Consider the following 18728-nt stretch of genomic DNA (forward strand, 5'->3'; position numbering starts at 1 on the left):
GCCAGTAACTGGTGGATGCACTAAGACAGCTGTGCAGATACTTCAGGTGAGAGAAGGAAATGAGACGTATTTTCAACACACCATAATCATAAAGCCATATGGGAAAAAGAAGTTAAATCAGGTTTTATTAATTCTATCAGTACCAGATTAATTTTAAGTTCATACTTTTAACATTCTTAGTAACTGCACATCCTCACCTTACCTTAAGTAAGCACAGAGGAACCAAGTCAAGCACTTGAGCACAAAATTTCCCAAGTAGAGGTAAGGCAGAAGCTGAGGGTGATGCAGCAGAAACAGCACAGAGGCCAGGCAGTCCCACAGGGTGCAGGTAACAGGGTCCATCAACAACTCCAGGCACAGCAAGCAGCAGGCTAAGTCCAGGGTCCATGCAGGGAATCCGCTCAGAAGCAGCAAGGTATGAAGTCAGACAGAGCTGGAGATGTACAAGGCACACTGGACGATCCCATCCAGGAGAGAGCAACCAACAGCACAGGACTGATGTCCATTCAGGAGGCAGAGCCAAACGTACTCTTCGAACATAACCTAAAGAAGAGCTAATGGTCTGGGGCTGAGCTTAAATGTGACTCCTGGGGACAAGAGTGTGGATGGAGGCCTCAGGTGAATCTAGTCAGGGACATTAGAGCCTATTACAGCCCTCACAATGGGCACCTGTTATTGCTTTTTCTGGAACCTAATCGGTTTAAACATATGGGGGAAAAAAAGGTGAGAATTCAGTATAATGTCATTCAATTGGAAACAAATTCATTTATTCTAAACAATAAAATCATAGATTTAGGATTTTCACTTTAAAGAAGAAAGAGGTGCTCATCTCCACATTTTAGCCACATTATTGTTTCTCAGAGCCTTACAATGAGTATGAGGTATTGGGTTTTTATGGCGCTGATGTACACACTCATTGTCAAAGCAAGCACATCAGAATATTTCCTAAACGTTAGAAATTAAGTCATACACAAATCCCATGACAGCCAGTTTCTATAGTAATTTATCAAGGATTTCAAAGTGAGACCACAAAGACAATCTGGCCATTTGATGCAAATTCTAGAGGAAGGCTTTAATATGGAACATCCCTAAACCAAGCACATCCTGTTTCATGTCTTCACACCATCTCCATTCTGGCTTTCATGAATGGTCAGAGACAGAGACACAAGATTCTTAGGGGAAGAATCCTGTTAAGAAAGTGCCACAGTCAGTGGAAGATCTCCAAAACTACTGTGACCCACTAAAGTGTTCCTCCACATCTGGACCTCCCAACCCTGCACCTGCAGGTCAGACTCCTACCTGTGATTTCACCTTTGAATTCACCAAGACATGCCAGAAAGTTGACAAACAGCAGATAACAGGCCTTCACATCACACTGCACGGCTGCCATGAACCAGGTCTCTTTTTGCACAGCTGAATAAGGATGTGGAGGAAGAGGAGGTGACCAGGGGATGACAGACATGCTTGCAGGAAAAGAAACATTGTCCCTCGAAGCTATTTCTGACAGCTTTGGTCTTGAGACCTGTATATCCTATTTCCAACAGCATCTACCCTCACATTGTGCAAATGGCTGTAGTTTTGCAAGTGTTTTGGACTACCAGTACTGCAAGATGCCCCATAACCACAGCCGTCGCATTGCTAGCGTGCCACAGAGCACACTTCTGCTTGGAACCTTCTGGATCTATGCCTGCACTTAGGAATGACACAACAAGTGAGCACAGCCCGTTACAATGCACGTTGTTGGGGGAAAGGTCTGCCATTTGCCCCAAATCCAAACCACATCGTCCACCTGGTGGCTGAAGCTGCTTACAGGAGTATTGCTGGGGGGCCACTTGTCCCTGCACACACTCTTCTAAAGCAGTGAAGCAGTGGCTCCCCAGGGGTACGCAGCACTTGGGCAGTTAGTGCTGATGTTAGAGCTGAGGACAGCACCATGCCTCTCTTCTCCTCCATACTGGGTAGAAAGTTGGGTTTGGCAGCAAGTCCTGTCTTAGTGCCTTATGCAAACACACACAGATGCAACACCACATCCGCTCATACGCACAGAGGGAAAACATGGAGTTGTTTTCATTAGTAACAGGGAATCTCTATTAGAGAAAAATAGTGGCACTTAGAGAGATTGGTCACTGCCTATTCAAACAGAACCTAGGATGGCGAGTGGGACAGGAGAAGATCGTGAGGGGTAGAGAAGAAGAGTCATTACAGGACCAACAAAAGTAGGAAATGAATGATTTCCCAACCAAATCACAAGGATTTTGCATTTTAACTAAGTTCTCAGGCTTTGGTTTTAATTGCAGTTTTACTTGGTGAAAAGCAGTTTTTAAAATCAGCTTAGAGGGAGAAAATGAAGAGACACAGTTATGTGAGGCTTGGGACATTCAGAGCTAAAATGCTGACTGTTATCTTGGGTAGTTCACAAATAGTACTTACACAAGCTGGGAACTGCTTCATTGCTGCCAATACTCCTTTAACTCCTGACCTTTTCCTGGACGTCAGATGGGAATGATTTTTAGTCTATCCGGTCTGGACTGAGTTTGATCGAAAGCACCAGGGCAAGGAAAGAAAAAAGTTTATTCTTTAAAAGCCTTACATACTGGCTGCTTAAAATTTAACGCTCACCCCTTAGAGCTATATTCCTAGCTCAGAACTGGTAAGAAGCAACATGTTTTTTTCTTTAATCCTTTCCAAAGACACATTCCATAAATCGTTAGCATCCTTGCCAACCACTTAGTCTCTTAGTGAGCCCACATACCAGCTTTAAAGTAAGCTCTTCTAAAACCAATGCAACAGTCCTGTGGGTTAAGTTTATATTATTTCCAGATCCATATAGCTGCAGGCTCCTTTTTAAAGTTGCAAATGATAAGTCATCTCTTTGTTGCCAGTACTTTTTTTTAAAACTTTGTTTAAACATTATTCACTGATGCACTTAGTGAAAAACAGACTGTACTGGCTGTAACATCGCTGTGTACGCTGCAGCAACAGGAGTACAGTACGTATTTTGCAGCAGGAGGAGTAAAGAATCTCTCCTAGGACAACTCAGTCTATTAATAACTCCAGTACAGATACCAGTGCTGAAAAACAAATTCAAGCAACAAAAAGAGCATATTGCACTGACAGCACCTTTTATCTCAAAAGATACTGGTTGCATACTCTCACCAGCACAACCACAAACTATCCAAAGAAAGAAATACAAGGGCGTAAGGGACTTCCCTATATACTTATGCCAGCTATTCACAGGGAAAAAAATCAGGCATAATACCATCAGCACAGAAAGCAGGGAACCAGGCACCAGATGCTTTCAGAATGTTGGAGTCCTTGCTTTTTCTCTATTTCCTGAGAGACCATAGAAATTTATTGCAAAAATGACATGCAAATTCACATTATAGAAACAGAAATGTGTGAAATGTTCCTCTTTTCACCGTTCACTCCTTTGCCTGGTTTTGTCTGTCACTGTACTGTCCATCAGTCCTGCCACGGCTCACCAAAATTCAAGCTGGAGTTGAGAAAGCATTTGTTTCTCTCTGTAAGAGGACTTAATTTTCTGCTTTGTCTTCCTCTGGTTTGAAAACCAGCTGCTTTCTCTAGCTTCTCTCAGGAGTTTGGTACCAGAAACAGAAACAAAGAGGAACAGAGGCAAAAAGCACTGGGGGGTGATGCTACCCCATATCTTCAGACCTTATTCCATGGGGCCTTTTCCACTCACACCAGAGCTGCTTCTTGGCAGTCAATGTGAGCTCTCAATTTACTTGAAGCAGTATCTGCTTTTACACTCTCAGCTGCCTCTGTGTGTGTAGAGCTGTGCAGTAGTGCCCAGCAAAGAGACTGAATTTGGTTTTACATGATACATCTTGCAGTCGTAACAGCCTCCAACTTAACCTTGATAAACAACAGGGAATCAGTACTGGAAGCTCCAGTCAGGACTGGATTGAGGCTAACTAGCTTTGTGTCAGTGTACTACACTTATCAGTATACTGTGTTTGACCTTTTTTATGGATCATCTGGGAAACCAAAGCTCCCATGCCTGCCTGTGAACTCACACTCTGGTTCTGCAAACATTTGTATAAACAACTTAATCCCACATACTTGACTGACCCCCTAATTGAATATTTGCAAGACTTTGACCTTAGTGTAAACTGGCTTCACAGGACACCAGGCAGCAATTTCCATCCCTTAAAAGACAAGACTGGCATTAAAATACCAAAAATCCATTCTCCCCATGCCTAAATTGGACCTGAGCAAAGCTCTTGACACTGTCCTGCACGACATCCTGGTCTCCAAGCTGATAAAATATGGGTTTGATGGATGGACAATTCAGTCGATAAAGAACTGGCTGGACAGCCACACACAAAGAGTGACTGTCAATGGGTTCATGCCCAAGTAGAAGCCAGTGACAAGTAGAGTCCCTCAAGGATCAGTACTGGGACCAGTCTTGTTTAACATCTTCGTCAGCTGCATGGACAGCGGCATTGAGTGCACCCTCAGCAAGTTTGCTGACAACACCAACCTGTGTGGAGTGGCTGACACACTGGAGGGTAGGGATGCCATCCAGAGGGACCTGGACAGGCTGGAGAGGTGGCCCAGGCCAACCTCATGAAGTTCAACAAGATCAAGTGCAAGGTCCTCCATCTGGGTTGAGGCAATCACAAGCACCAATATAGGCTGGGCAGTGATTGGCTTGAGAGCAGCCCTGAAGAAAAGGACTTGGGGGTACTGGTGGATGAGAAGTTCAATATGAGACATCAGTGTGCGCTTGCAGCCCAGAAAGTCAATCGTATCCTGGGCTGCATCAAGAGGTGCGTGACCAGCTGGTCAAGGGAGGTGGTTCTGCACCTCTACTCCATTCTCATGAGATCCCACCTGGAGTGCTGCGTCCAGTTATGGATTCTCTACTACAAGAAAGATACGGACGTGCTGGAACGTGTCCAGAGGAGGGCCACAAGGATGATCAGAGGGCTGGAGCACCTCTCCTATGAAGACAGACTGAGAGAGTTGGGGATTTTCAGTCTGGAGAAAAGAAGACTTCAAGAAGACCTTATTGTGGTCTTCCAGTATCTCAAGGGGGCCTACAAGAAAGCTGGTGAAGCGGTTTTTAGGATGTCAGGTAGTGATAGGACTAAGAGGAATGGATTAAAACTAGAGATGGGTCAGTTCAGATTGGATGTTAGGAAGAAGTTCTTCATCATGAGGGTGGTGAGACACTGGAACAGGTTGCCCAGAGAGGTGGTGGAAGACCCATCCCTGGAAATTTTTAAGGCCAGGCTGGAAGGGGCTCTAAGCAACCTGCTCTAGTGGGAGATGTCCCTGCCCACGGTTGGGGGGTTGGAACTAGATGATCTTTAATGTCCCTTCCAACCCTGACAATTCTATGATTCTATGAAATTGGCAATGAATTTACCTTTCATCCCTCAACACCAAAAATAACAGAAGGAAGGTCAGGTTCCATAATCAGAGTGAGGCTGAGGCGTGAAAGCAGTTGACTAACGAGCATGCAAAGTTCCCCTACACTTGCTTTATTGTACTGTCATCTCAGCCTGATTGCTTAGGGGCCACAAAAAAAAACAGGTATGGTACATCTGTTTCTAAAATTCAGATCTCTGAGTGAAAAAAGTCAGAGGGTTTCTTTCAAAATCTAGTTGAGTTACTCATGCATTTCAGAAGAAAACACAAAATGGGGCTTCCATGCACAATTAGAGTGAATAATTATTGACCTTGGGCATACATAGGAGCTGCTTCAGAAAACTACATTAACATATCATCTAAAAGTCACATAGTGATGGCAGACTATGATACAGCAGTGAAGTTGCTTAATTATTTTGCAGTCAAAAGTGCGTGAAGAAACTTGCAAGACTAAGCTTCCTCCTGCCAGTGCCTCAAGCCGAGGGCTGGAACAGTTTGGAGATAAATCTTGGGCTGGAATGAAGCTATTCCCCTCTCATTTCCCTTAAATGGTGTGTCTGACTTGCTGTATTTGGGGGACATGCCTTGGTTACTCAATGACTGTTTATCTATGTTCTAATTATGCTATTAAAATAACTAGTTTATAACCCCCAGATCGTGAGGACCCAGATCCTGGTGTCTCTCACACTGATTTAAATCCTCAGAGCAGGCCTCCTTACGTGAGCATTTACCAACCACGCAGCAGACGCAGCTCCTGCTGTGAGCCACAGGGCAGAGAGGGCAGCCGCCCTCAGCCTTTCCCAGCTCTACTGATAAGCCTATGACGGCACCAGGTGTCCAAAGGGACCTTGTGAGTCACCGAGGGAGCAAAAGGATGGTCTTGTGGCTAATCTGCTGAAGAAAAAGAGGCTCAGACCCTTGTTGAGCCATAACATAAGGCTGTAGGCTGGTGCAGAAAGTTCACTGTGATTTTCTCTCCTCTCCAGTTCTATAACTGAACAGAGTCAGAGACAAATTGGGAAATAAACTGGGGTGGTTCCTCTTTCTTTCTGTCTTTATAGTCTGTGGTTTCCCCTGTTAGCACCAGTTTCTCAGCACAGCGTATAGCACTGCTGGGTCAGGCTTTCAGATAGGTTTTTTGCTGCAAGTACCCTCCGAGTCATATTGTCCAAGATCTTCATCTGTTTTCATAAAGCATATAAAATAAATCTGGATGGGAGGGATGGAGGCACAACCAAGTTGGTTTGGGACTGGGTCTGATACTTTTTGCCTCAAGTTGTACTGGCAACAATGAGTAAACTTAGTACCAGTCATTGTCTCTTGATGCTACAGAAGGAGAGGAAGCTTTCCTAGCTGTGGGGACTCTGTCCCACCATTCAGCTGTCAAGAAGGCGAATTCTGGGACAGAAGGGCAGGAAAGGGAGTGTTCCCTGGACTGCAGCCTTGGTGGTGCTCTCTGTAATATCAGGGGCCAAAAGGACTCGTGAGTACATATGCTGGGAGTGAAAGGACACTAATTTGTTGACAGTTAGCAAAGACAATATCTGAGGGATGTGTCATAACATTCCAAGGAGCAAAACTACAATAATGGAATGTGTTTTCACTTAGATAGTGTCTTTTTGGCTAAAAGATGCAGAGGAAAACAAAAGATGACTCTTTATCAGAGAGGGGGAGGTGAAACTCTCTACTTTGAGTGCTACAGCCATCCCTTAGAGAAGGGGCAGGTGGTGGGACTCAACCATACTCACTAGTGGTTAAATCACAGATACCTGTAGGCATTAAGGAAAGATAAATGCTTGTAACCAAACTCAACCAAGTCCCATTGCTGGCACAAATACTTAGTGACATCCATGGAGTTTGGATTAGGCCCTAATGAGCTGCCTTTATCCCTTCAACTCTGTAGCTGACAGAGGTGCCAAAAGTGGATTTGAGGGATATAAAACAAGAGAGAAATTCCCACAGCAGCACTGAGCTCTTTAGCTGGTACTCATAGAGAATGTATTTCTTTGCCAACTCTGTAAAGCAGGACTGCTACAGGGGGACTCGTGATTGTTTGCTTTATCCATCCCATACCACGTCAGACTACGCACTGGGTCCTCCTTACTTGTATGTCAGCCTCTCCCTAGTGACATGACTTAAAGTAAGACTGTTGAGGCTATCAGGCATTTTAAAGCGACAGAACACAACAAGAACCGCTCATTATTGCTCTCTATTCAGCTGAATTTCTTAAATATGTTCTAGATGGTGTGTTTGGCTTACTTAAGGAGAGAGGAAAAAAAAGCCATTTCCTTGTTCAAGTATTGTTCTTCCTTCTGAGCGCAATGGATTGTGTTTTCATCCCCACAGTGCAACAGGTTTTGGGCGCAATGGATGGAAATACTAACTCATGGTTTTAAAATGGCAACACATCACACTCTGGGGACTTGCATTTGCTTTTGAACTTGAGCTTTACAGAACCTAAAAAATTAATATCTCTTGGCTTTGTCATGTACATGTATAATAAGCGTGTTCATCTTATCAAGTGAGACCTCATTGAGAAACATATCTGACACTCTTATGAAGGACGGTTTTCATTTAGTGTGCGTGGAGGATCATCTTTCCTCCAAGCACAAAGCTGGAACTGAATGACAAAAACCAGTAATGTTGGCTGAGCATCATCCGGTATTACCTGTATTGATGCAGTATCTTGGATTCCTGCTCCATCAGCTGGAACTCTGAGCAACATGCATCATGCAGAAGCTGTCTTGCCACACAGCCCCAGCAGGATTCAGGCCTGTCAGCATCAAGGAGGTCAGATATCAGCAGGCAGAACCAGCCTGCTCACATACACAAGTCAAATACATCCATGCTGTGATCCTCATGAATGTGCAGCAGCCACTTTTCAAACCTAAGTAGGCCAGGCTATCATAGGTGCACAAATTGATCTGGTGTTATACAGCAGCCAGATGTCTAGAACTGACTAGGTGACTAAATTGCCAAGAAAAACAATATGCTATTTCCAGAAAGTAACTGGGTTGGCAAGTCTACAACCTGCAGCAAAAGCACTCAGAGTCCAACCCATCTTTTTTATATAACTGCTGATTACCACCATGTCCTGGCTGTGGGGGATGAAAGAAATTGCTCATCATCTTTTCAGTTAAATTATGTAGCTATAGTAGACACTCTACAAAGTTCCTAATAGCAGAAGTTGCTATCACCGAAGCGTAGGGCAGCAGGCATTTTCAAAGTATAATTTCCCATAGCTATCCAACACCAAGCAGGGAAAAATTCAGGCTGCGTACCATTGAGTCTACTGACTTGAAATAACCAGTTAGCACCCTGCCAACTGCAGTTAAAAAATAAATACACACAAAAGAGGAACCCCCATAACATTCATCCATGGATGCACTACACCAGGGCTGGCAAATTCACAAACTGCTATTCATCATAGTATAAGCAGAAAAATTGAGCCACTGTGGAAGAAAACGTGAAGCCTCATGGATTGGGTTTCCCCGTTTAAAGGCTTCTTTCAATTGCCCAAGCTTTTGTACAGCAGCTGTGGTGTTCCAGAGGATGGTACTGTCTCTAAAACATCCTGGTGCCCACAGCTGGTATAGAACTATTTCTGGGGCATTCATTTAGGCAACACACATACGGGCAGCCTGCTATTAATGCATCTAACTTCTGTGGAATTAAGCTGCTGGCAGATAAATGCAGCGCACAGGGGCCTACATTGCTGTGTGAGTACTCAGTGGGTGCTTCTCCCTCCTAAATCTTGCTTTACCTGCAACATCATTTACCTATGAGGAAATGGTTATACAACCCAGTGCCCATGATCGCACAAAACCTCATGTGTTCCTCTTCCACCAAACCTGCATTTACAGCAACAAACTGAACCAGATTCATCATCTTGCTCTGCCCGTTGTCCGCAGCAAGGCCAGGGCCGTGCAACCCACGCACACCCGTGAATTTTACACACAAGCTTATGTATGGTCAGCTTTCTATTTTGAGCTGACCAACACAGTGTAAAAAAATATTAATCTCTTGGGGTGAAACGCTAGTCAAGGTTTAAAAGAAAAAGCATTTTGAAGGAATCCAAACACACACACAAATGCACTCTGTTGTACAGCATTGGCCCATCTCTGCAACCGAATAAAGGCTGCCACCACCCACAGAGTCTGGATCAGCTCCTTCTCCTTGGGGCTTCATTTATCTTCCAAAAACAAAGCTATTTTCCTGACCAGAATAGACAACAGAAATCTTTTACATGTTTTTTTTCTCCCTGTCCTGTCCTCACTTTGCTGCTTAACTCTCTCATACTCCTCTCGGTCTCTCAGACCTTTCTTGGAAACACCTCCTCTCCGCAGCACCTCAGTTGGATTTGATGATGGAGCAGGGCTGGCAGATCATTTGACCTCTAAAGGACATATCATCAGTTACACTTCTCTTTTTGGAAGATCACCCAGCAGTGGATTCAGCAAGGGCTGAAAGGCCCCATTTCCACCCAGACCATTAGGTACTGACACTCACTCAACATCTGGCAGAGTTGCTGCAGTGCTCAGGGCAGCTAGGGCTGTACCCAAGCCTGTTTTCATGGGGACATCGACTGTGTCGCTGGTCACAAGAGGCTCTCAGCTTCTCATCTTTGCTGGCCAGCACCTGGCAACACACAAGATTTTGACAAGACCTTTCAGGTAACACTCTACCACATGTTCTCGTTGGAGTGCAGAGGGGTTCTTGCTGCTGTTGTAGATTTCTACTACTTTTTTGCCTCCAGGACTACATTCCGTCCACATCCTGTGTGTACTGTGCCCCCCATCCTGTGGAAAGTTAAAAGGAGTAAAGTTCAGACATTTTCATCACCAAAACCTCCCTTCCTCCCCTTCTGGCACCTGGTCTTTGAATCAAATCCTTTCTTCAGTCCTCTCTTCACTTATGCTTGTTCCCATTGACAGGACATTAGTCTCATCTTTGAGTCTCTGAGTGCCTCTGGGCTGCTGTCAAAATGGTCACTGTAGCTTCACTAGACATAAGCTCACTACAGTATTGGCCATTCCTCAGCTGTGCCACTGCCAGACTCAGGCAAGCTGTCTGGTCACCATTTATTCAGGGCCTGCCCACTGCTCTGTGCTGCTACATAATTAGAAATTAGAATAAATTTAAACAAGCACTGCAGCAGCTCAGGATTGTTGGGCATAATTTAAATATTTGAGCACAGAGAAAGTTTTTTCCACTCTGACCTGGGAACCATCTCTCTTCACTCATGGCACTCCACATCAGATGAAGTATTACTCGCTTCCTCAGGAAGCCTCTTGTCCAAAGGGGCAGCTCTTTTGACAAATGACCCTCCCATAAAGTAGGCATGAAAGTAGGCACACTCTTCCCTGAAGATAGGGCCACAAGGATGATCCAGGGGCTGGAGAACCTCTGCTACGAGGACAGGCTGTGGGAGCTGAGACTGTTCAGTCTGGAAAAGAGAAGACTTTGGGGGGACCTAATAGCTGCCCTCCAATCCCTGAAGGGAACCTACAGGAAGGCTGGGGAGGGACTTTTTACGAGAGTGTCCACTGATAGGACAAGGGGAAATGGGTTTAAGTTGAAGGAGAATAGATTTAGATTGCACCTTAGGAAGAAATTCTTCAGTACGAGGGTGGCAAGACTTTGGAATAAATTGCCCAGAGATGTGGCTGCCCCCTCCCTGGAGGTGTTCAAGGCCAAGTTGGATGGAGCCTTGAGTAGCCTGATCTAGTTGAGAGGCGTCCCTGCCCATGACAGGGAGGTTGGACTTGATGATCTCTAAGGTCCCTTCTAGCCTAGGCCATTCTATGATTCTATGATTCTATGATATTTTGCCTTACCAAGGCTTGCTGGGTGGGGACAAGCCTTGATTAAGAAGTGTATCACAGCTGAAGAGGGAAGGAGCAAGCAGTGCTCTTTGTCTATCAGGAAAGAACAAGAAGTGAAAAAAGAAAGAGACAGAAGTTGAGCTGAGCAAACCCTTTAGATACTTATTCGCTCCTGCAAAAGCTCCTTCCTTGTCTGTTCTCACCTGCTGCCTCAGTTTCCCCCCCTCCAAGCCCAGGATCCAGGCACTCATCAGTGCTCGCCACTGCACACAGCCTGCTGATGTCTCCCAGGGCTCATGTGAAGTCTCTTCCTCAGGACCCATTTTTCTATTCAGACACAAATTAAAGCAGTGTTGGCTGGCTCTGGACACTCTCAGGCAGTCTCTTCTGTCTCCCCAGCCTATTTCTTACAGAGAAAACCACTAAACTTCTCTTTTTTTATTTGGTGTTATTTATTTTGCCCTCAAACCTGGCTTCAGGAATGGCTGGTAAATTACTTTAATGTTTCGAACAATCGGTTTTGGACAGAGATCAAGCAAGAACCTGGATGGTGAATCATTGGGAAGGTTATTGATGATGACAGACAGATGGTTAGAGAGAAAGACTAATATCAAAGTAACCTCCAGCATCTTGGCCTCACTGACCCATGAAGCAGCATTTTATGTGACCATCAGCTCTATTGAGCAGAGGATCAGATATGCTCACCCTGTGAATAAAATACATTGGAAAACAGCTGTAATACTTACTGCACTTTGATCTTTCTACTGCCTCCCAATATGCTTATTGCTACTTTAAATCAATCCCCTGATGACTTCTCAGTGAAGGGGGAGACTGTTGTCTTACAGTTAATGTGTTATACAGACACCCTGAACATTTCTGGTTGTTAAATACCCTGTAGCACATTTCTTTTTCAAGAAGGAGTTCTGGGTGCCCTTGTGAATTATGGCTGAGGTAACCAAATTTCTGCCTGCGTAAGAATTTCCATCATCATTCAATAGGAAAAATGTGTCTTTGCTTCCCCTCCACGAGCCAGCAGAGAAGCGCAGCTGGCAATGAGAAGTGGCACTTGGCCTGCTGCCCGAGAGGTAAGGGAATGATCCCTATATATGGTCTAAAAAGTGACCGGGGAACTTGCATGAGGTAAGGGCATGGTCTTACACTGGCACAGATTATTATCACTTGGATAAAGCTTCTGTAGCCAATAGCAAGTAAAAGAAATAAAAATCAGAATTGTTTCCCATAAAAAGTTGAGTAAAAATGTTTTCAGATTTTCCTATATTTTGGAAATATTCAAAGTATTTGAACCTCAAATTATGCACTAGAGAAGAAAATAGCTAGAAAAGACAAGGATTTGGACCAATTTGGGTCTGTAACAGGACACAGAATTTTTATAAGTCATTTTTCATCGCAGTATTTTTACAAACCTAGCCCTCTCATTACTCTGCGCAAAGATGCGGAGACTCCACAGTTTGTAATTGTCTCCTTTCTAGTTCTCTTTGCTGCTCTGCTGGTCTTGGCAGAAACAAGTGCAGACACAGCATTGATTTGAATTTTAGAGTAATACCTCCATTTTGCATGGATTGACCTCCTGCATTTGAGGGTCTTCCACATCTAATAATCTGCAAGGCTCATTTTTTTCTGCTTTGCAGGGCTGCAAAGGCAGAGAATACAGGACAGAACAATCTGTCACGAGCCAGACCATGCTGTCATAGTCCAGAGACTCAGGATATAGATACTAGGAAAAGTTTCTTCAAGAAAAAGGTTGTCAAGTATTGGAACAAGCTGGCCAGGGAAGTGAGAGATTCACCATCCTTGGAGGTATTTAAAAGACCTATTGCAGATGTCGTACTTAGGGACATGGTGTAGTGGTGGACCTGGCATTGCTATGTTAATGGTTGGATTTGATGATCTTAAAGGTATTTTCCAACCAAAACAATTCTATTATACTCACAGTTTTCCACATTGCATAAAGGAATTTATACAAGATGATGGGCAGAATATTAAAGCAAAAGGAAGAAGCAAAGATCCTTCCCAAGTACCCCCTCACTGTTCCTCTGTAAATAAACAAACACGTTAATAAAGGAAGAGCAAAAATTCAAAATGCACTTTTCAACCAACTAAAGAAAGCCCTAGGAAGGGGTATGGTCTACGGAAGCTGAGACACACTAGAATCATGATTGAAAGAGAAGTGCTGGAAAGAAAAAAGGCAGTGAAACCTAAGATGGCAGGGAGAACCAGAAACTCAGTCAAGATTAGAAAACATTTTTATTACACTTGGCATTAATACACAATTCTTCTAACTGTGGCTAAGATGTAGAAGGAACATCTGTAATATTCCATCGTATATTAATTCAACATCAAGAAAAAAAGTAACACCCTGGGGACATGATGTCCCCTTGCTGCCAGCTGCCTGCTGTGCCAGCGTGGCTGCTCGCCCTCCTCGCCCTGCGCCTGGTCCAGCGTGGTTTCAGAGGAGAGTCAGTGAGATCTGAGGGCTGGAGCTTGCTGTGCTGTGAGGCCTCAAGAACACAGGGTATTATGCAGCCATGCGACGTAGATAGCACTTGTGGTGTAAAGATTTCTTGGTTTACAGGCTAAATCATCACCTTGGCATTTCCCTCACCAGAAGTGCAGGTCTCCACCACTTGAGCTAGCAGAGATGAGAAAGAGGAGAGGTGGCAGTGCCACCAAATGTTGGAAAAAGGAGGGAAAAAAGGACAGATGAGGAGGAAGCAGGCACTGGGAAGGAGGGATATGGAATTGACCTCCTCTGGGGTCTGCATTGGCTCTGAAGCTGCTGCCAGTCGCCCGCGCTAGTTACAAATGGCCTGAGATGGCTGCACCTGCCTGTTGAGGGGCTCCTTAACTTTGCTCACCACACAGTAGCCACCTACCAAGCTCAGACCTCTGTCCTATGCCGTGTCCATGTCACCTGAGGCTCATCAGACTTTCATCTTGCTGTGAAAACCCACTAATGATCACTGGTCTTAACTGCGAAGGGTGCAGCGGCACCAACAAAAGTGCTGTGCTGAGAGACACCTTTTCCTGTGACATGTAATACCTTTATCAAAAAAGAATATCTCAGCTTTAAAGGTCATTTGAATGTCCTCCCAAAGCACAGAGTCTGACTGGGAAACTGAAGAACCTCTCTATCCTGTGCATACAGACTTGACCTACATGTTTCCAGCTTCAGGAGTGACTTTGGGACATGGTTTAGTGGTCATAGTGGTGTTGCATTGATGGTTGGATGTGATGATCTTAGAGGTCTTTTCTAACCTTTATGATTCTATGATTGGTAAAACAGATTTCTTGCAGGGAGACCCTGTGGTGTAGAATTAAAGAGAAGGGGGGTTTTGCTTTTAATGTTTCACTTACAAGGAAAAGTTTTGACAACTTTGCATTTCAGGGCTCCCTAGGCAAATTCTGGGCCACACCTAACCAGATAAATGGCGAGTGACTGGTATTCTCACCCCCTCTCTTCCCCTCATCTCCCCAGCTGAGGGATACATTATATAGGATCCTGCACAGTGGTTGTGCAGACAAATGCAGGGCCGAGTACATAACAGAGACTTTCAAGTGGTTGTGCTTATGCAGTAATTTCATAGTTTGCTCAGTTCCAGACTTCAACCTCAGTGCCAAGAATCAATGCCACATAAAAATGAAAAGTCTAAAATAATTTTTAAATACACACAGGGAGAGAAATGCAATACAAAATATAGCTAAAAATAAAAGAGCAAAAGTAAGCAAAGAAGGAATGCTCAGAATGGGCATGGCAGTTTCCTCTGGATCAAAATTAAGACTTAGTTACCACCAAGACTAGTGAACCTGGAGTGGATCTGGAAAACATTAAAGATTTGGAATAAAAAAATACAGAGTTGAAAAATCATATTTGAGTTTGGTTACTAATTAAAATAAACTGCAAAAATAACAGCAATGGGTTGCCAATATTACTTATACTTCTATACTGCTTCCAAATACCCTGGGCAGAATTGCACTCTTTAGTACTTTGAAAGGGTGGAACATCTGAATAAAAATGCATAACGAAGTTTAAGACATTAGAAACAGCACACGGGAATAAAACTGTCTGCTGCATGTTCTGAAGCTTAAAAGCCAAGCACCAATTGTATTAGCTCTTGGTGTTTTAAGCGATCATCACAGTACTCAATATCAAGGAGCAGCAGGAGTGGAGCCGCTCTGGGAGTGGAGATAAGCCAGGGGTGATGCCCATGCAGCTTGTGCCCTCATCAGCAGGTACAGTCACAGGGGATTCACCACAATGGGCAGGTCTGGGGTCTGCTAACTGCTTCCATTGACAGCCCCAGGCATGGTGGGAGATCAGCCAAATCTAGGTCCATGCAAGGGGTCCCATCAAGAACAGGAGGAAAGGGGCCAGATGCTAGGCTGGAGATGGCCTCACCTCAACATCAGGATAAGATCCAGCCAGGAAACAGGGCAGAGGCAGGGCTGAGGATCTGCATGCCCACAGCATGGCTCAGACTAGACTAGACCTGGTGCCAGGCTGGATTCAAAATGGAGCCCCAAGGCCGACAAGCAAGGGGTAAAAATTAGGGGTGTCAGGCATCAGTTCATACACCATCTTAATTTAATGCATCTTTTGGACTTTCAGCTACTGAGTGCATTGAACCCCATAAAGTGCCTTTGAGAGACGAAGACAGACCCTGCTGAGTGGTCTCGCAGAGGAAACCTGAGTAACTGGCACACCCAGTGGCAGTGGTCCCTGACAGGATCTGGAACAGAAGTCTAAAGAGCTTCTTATGGTTAAGAGGCTGGGTCATTCACATGACACTAAAGATGGAGCTTGTGGTCCATGGAAAGTTCCCCTTAGACATTTTATGACAAGAGAAACCTTTGTCCCGATTCCCATTCCCCCACAGCAGGACTCCAGTCAGCACAAGAGACAGAGAGTTCACAAGCTGCTGCTTGATTTTCAGGGAGACTAGCATTTTCGAACATCTGGCCTTTTCTCTCTTCCTGAATTCTTTTTTGGTATTTGCCCTAGATATATGATACATGCAGCTTAGCCCATGCTGAAGACACCATATAAGCAGCCTCCTTAGATGTTGTCTCGGAACTTCCATTTTCAGATCAAAATATCAGCTAAAATGGTCTTGGGTGGTCCACAGGCTGGGTTTGATTCCACGTTCATCTGACCACGTTCACACACGTGGTGGTTCAAGGGAAGCGAATGTCCTCCAATACAAAGCCTTCAAAGGAATAGAGATTCAAAAAATTGATCGGATGATTGATTCATTTTTGCTCAGGAAACTATGGCATGTTTTTAAAAGCTCAACAGTCTCTTTTTCCTTTGATAAATTACTTGCTTTCTTGTACATTAGCCATCCCAAACATCTGCTCAGTAGCTGCCACCCCACTGTAACATCTTGCTTTCTTCTCCACAGGAACTCTGTAAATTCACTATCCTTTTCTTGTAATCCATCTTTCTCATTACTTCTGTCAAGGAACCACTTGAGCTTCTTTAGTTCACCCACATTTTCCCAGGCACAGCTAAAAGCCTTTGGTTGTGTTCTCGACAGGAAATGCCTGGTTATCTGTTAGGTAAACTGATGAATTAAAATACCAAAAACGTTCCAGGACAGTTTTCAGTCTTTTAAAAGCAGTTTTTAGTCCAGTCTTATTGTCTCATTTCCTTAATACAATCAGAGCATCTTTGACCTTTGTCTAAACCCCATGGCAATACTTAAAGACCCTACAGAGCAGCAGTGGTCACGAATGGCACAGATCTTGACAGGGTTCCCACCAGCTCCTATACTTCAGCAGAAGGCTCTGGCAATCAGATATTTTGAAGGCTTCTCCTTGCTGTTTTTCACCAGTGTTTCCAGTTGTCTTCCATGGGGTCAAAAAACCAGCAGTCAGTCACTTAGTTTTACACTGCCTGTCTTTTGCCCTCTGAATGCATTTAGCACTGCCTCAGAGATAAAATAGCACTTGGTTGTCAGGCTTCTGCAGTTTCTAGTTAATCCAGAATTTTCCCCCATCTGTATTCCTTCCCTCTGCCTTTCTGTCTCGGACCCTTCTCTGAGGAAGGCAGATCCTGAGCAGATTTTCCAATTTTCCTTAGACAGATTTCTGATTTTTGTTATCTTTTTACCTGCAAACATTATTCTGCTCACTAGGTCAGATTTGCAAATCTCAAGTTTTTGACGACAATATTAAAGATGACAGGGTTCATGAAGGTCTGTAGGCAAGAATGTGGAAACACCTAAATTAGGCTCATATAACCCGAGGACATGTAGAATGAGAACATGACATTTTCACTGTGAGCTATGAAGGTCATGCAAGGCCACCAAACACCAGAATTAAGTGAAAAAGCCATGATCCTTAGAAGTAATAAGCAATGACCTCCTTTACCTTCAATGTGACGCCCATAGGGATTATATCGCTCACAAATGAACTAAGCCAGCTCATAGATAGAGAAATGAAGCAACTTAATGGTTAGTAATAACAAAAAGAACAATTTAAAATGGAAGAAGCACTGTCAGTCTAAAGCTGCACAAAGACAAACCAGACCTGGCCTGAAATTTGGCTAAGACAGGACTCCGGGACAAGCACTGCAGCAAATGTCACCTGGGCATTCACTCAGCATTCACTGCTGAGGTCTTGGCTTTTTATCTCTCCAGAAATATCTCTCCAGGATTTTAGCACTCAGTTACAGTTGATAGTGATAGACATGACAGACACGCAGTGGACCAGTGGGCAGTAAGACCATCAGACTTACACCAGGCAAGCTTCCAGCGCCACGTTTTGTGCTGGGAAAGGTAAATATGAAAACAGAATTCCTTTACCATTACTTCCAACACTTGCAGACCAGAATTTCTAAAAATAAAATCTTATCACTCTAGAAAACATGAAAATGGTACTGTGCAAAAGACTTACACCGGGGATATTTAATAGCACAGAGCACTGCATAGAGGGAACAGCTGGATCAGGCCCTCTGTAGATCCCTATATGAGTTGCTGACTGTACTCTGGCATTTAATGTTGGGCTAATAAAGAAGGCAGCCAAGGCCATGCAAAAGAATTGAGATAGTCTCTATAAGTCCATATGACTTTGGCCTTAATGGGCAGAAAAGGGTACTGGTATGTTTTTCATGGGGTTTTTGGTGGGGGAAGGGAACTTTCCTTATTAAATCTTTTTTTATAAATAAAAAATTATTTTCACTTAAAAGCAGAAAATCCTATTAGCCACGGAAGCCCTAAGTCTTCAGCTTGTATGTTTTCAGAATACAGATACATATATCTTTAATATATGGTGTATATATATACCTATTACACAAGCCTAACCAAACTCAGAAGTAATAACAGGAGTTTTCAAATAAAATTAGGAAACTCATATCCAAAGAAAATGGCACCTACTGTGCAGTCAAGCATCCCTGCTGCTATCATGCTACGTAGCCATCACATCTGGTTGAAATACGTGCATCACGTTGTCACCACTCCATAAACCACATGCATACTCAAACAGAGC

The sequence above is a fragment of the Apaloderma vittatum genome, unplaced genomic scaffold (assembly GCF_000703405.1).
Source record: "Apaloderma vittatum isolate BGI_N311 unplaced genomic scaffold, ASM70340v1 scaffold5464, whole genome shotgun sequence".
In the NCBI taxonomy this organism is placed as follows: Eukaryota; Metazoa; Chordata; class Aves; order Trogoniformes; family Trogonidae; genus Apaloderma; species Apaloderma vittatum.